Source organism: Columba livia, chromosome Z (genome assembly GCF_036013475.1).
Source record: "Columba livia isolate bColLiv1 breed racing homer chromosome Z, bColLiv1.pat.W.v2, whole genome shotgun sequence".
NCBI classification, from domain to species: Eukaryota; Metazoa; Chordata; class Aves; order Columbiformes; family Columbidae; genus Columba; species Columba livia.
In genome coordinates, this window is record NC_088642.1 from 3,441,002 (window position 1) to 3,443,470 (window position 2,469).

Below are 2,469 nucleotides of genomic sequence, written 5' to 3' on the forward strand. Positions count from 1 at the left end.
AAGAGTGGGTTAAAACCCCTGAGACCACCCACCCCAGCAGTCTTTGTGTTGGGGATGATGCTTCAGCTGGAACATGACCTGGATGTGCCCAGCCACAAAGCAGGACTGTCCCACTGCAGAATCCCTGCCTGGTCATGGGCAAAGGAAGCCCCAGCAAAGTCCAGTGATGCTGAGACAGGAGTTAAGTATGTGTTGTGAGTGCTGTTGATTGCTCCTGGATATTAGACTGCATCTTTATTTTCTGCAGCAGGCACCACCAAAGAGACTTGAGCTTATTCAGGGCTGTCTGTGCCAGCTCGCAAATAATAGCTCAGACTAATTCATTTTAGAAACCTTTATGTTAACTGATGGTTTTGGAGCACAGCAAGTTGCTTAAATGAGCCCCGTAATAAGCCTCATAAATGATCAAGTACTCACTGATAGGAATAATGATGGCAGCCTTTACTGGCTGTATTCTCCCTCCTCACTGCCAACTCGTGTTACCAAGCCCTGAGCAAGGACTGAGACAGGGCTGGGGGCTCACAGGAGGAGCAGGACAGACATCAGGACGGCTGAAGGCAGGTGCTGGGTTCAGCAGGCTTGTTGCACCCCTGTGACCTTGCTGAGCTGGGGCCTGGGCTCCCCGAACAACCAGGAGGTCCCATGAGCAGAATTATAGGATGGCTGGGGTGATGGACCTCTGGAGATCATCCAGTCCAACCCACCTGCTCAAGCAGGGTCACCAGAGCAGATCACACAGGATCGTGTCCAGGTGGGTTTGAATATCCACAGAGAAGGAGACTCCACAACCTCCCTGGGCAGCCTGGGCCAGGCTCTGGCACCTCAAAGGAAAGAAGTTTCTCCTCATATTCAGATGGAATCTCCTGTGCTTCAGTCTGTGCCCATTGCCCCTCATCCTGTTGTTGGGCACCACTGAACAGAGTCTGGTCCATTCTCTTGACACCCACCCTGCAGATATTTATAAACATTTATAAGATCCCTCTCAGCTTCTCTTCTCCAGCTGAACAGCCCCAGCTCTCTCAGTGTCTCCTCATCAGAAAGATGTTGCAGACCCCTCAGCATCTTTGTGTCCTTCTGCTGGACTCTCTCCAGTAATTCCTTGTCCTTCTTAAACTGGGGAGCCCAGAACTGGACACAGAACTGCAGATGTGGCCTCACCAGGGCAGAGCAGAGGGGGAGGAACAACCTCCCTCCACCTGCTGGTCACACTTTTCCTAATGCAGCCCAGGGACCATTGGCCTTCTTGGCCACAAGGGCACATTGCTGGCTCATGGTCACCCTGTTGTCCACCAGAACTCCCAGTTCCTTCTCTACAGAGCCGCTTTCCAGCAGGTCAGCCCCAACCTGTACTGGTGCCTGGGGTTGTTCCTCCCAAGGTGCAGGACCCTACACTTGCCCTTGTTGAACTCCATCACGTTCTTCTCTGTCCAGCCCTGCAGCCTGTCCAGGTCTTGCTGGATGGCAGCACAGCCTCTGGTGTGTCAGCCCGTCCTTCCAGTTTGGTATCATCAGCAGAGTCTGAAGCACTTGCTTTTGCCACTCTTGTGCAGTGCAATTGCAAAGCAGTGGTTCCCCAGTGGGTGTTTTGAAACAAAAGAAGAAGGGTCAGGCTTTTGATCTCCCTGCTTTCCTTCCCATCCCCGTCTACCAGGCCTATGAAAAAAAACAAACAAACAAACAAATAACAAAAATCCCTGTCAATAGATTGGTCCCATTTTCAGGCAAATGTGTGCCACAGTGGTTTTTCCCATTAAAATGTTGCAGCCTCAGCATTTCCATGTGGCTCCAGTCAGCACCCACTTGGTGCAGAGATGCCAGAGATGCTGGTTTTGCAGCATCGTTACACTGCACCAGTTTAACCCCTGTGCAAATTCTCCATGACACACGTGGGTCCTGTCCTGTCCCAGCCCTCGGGAGGAGTGCAGGCAACTCCCGACCCACACACCACCCCTGCGTGGTGAAAGGAGGAAAGATAAATCCTTAGCTTGCAGATGAGATGTGCTCACATCTGGGAGAAATCATGTGTAGCAAGCAGCTAGAACCATCGACTGAAGTCCTCTTGAAGCAGGAGTGAACACCTCTGGGGTCTCCAAATCACTGTGTAGGTGAGTGATGGGATTGCAGATACCTGGGTTGCCATCAAAACCACCTGCCATCCCCAGGTGGGCATGTTCAACCCAAAAACTGTGCTGAACTCCAGGCAATGCTGTCCCAAAAAGAGCCAAGGGAGGAGCTTGATGCAGGGTCAGCAACCTCAGTGCCTCCCAGGAAGGCTGCCTTGGCAAAGCATCAGAAAAACTCTGCTTATTTCTCCTAAAGACTTCAAAAATGCCCCTTGTTTGTGCAAAACTCAACCCCACCCTGACTCTGGGGAGTCGCTCTGTTGCTACAACAACTAATGCTGCAAAAGTAATAAGGCGAGAGTGGAGTTTTTCCAAGGGATGGATTTGCATCAGGCTGCTAAAACCA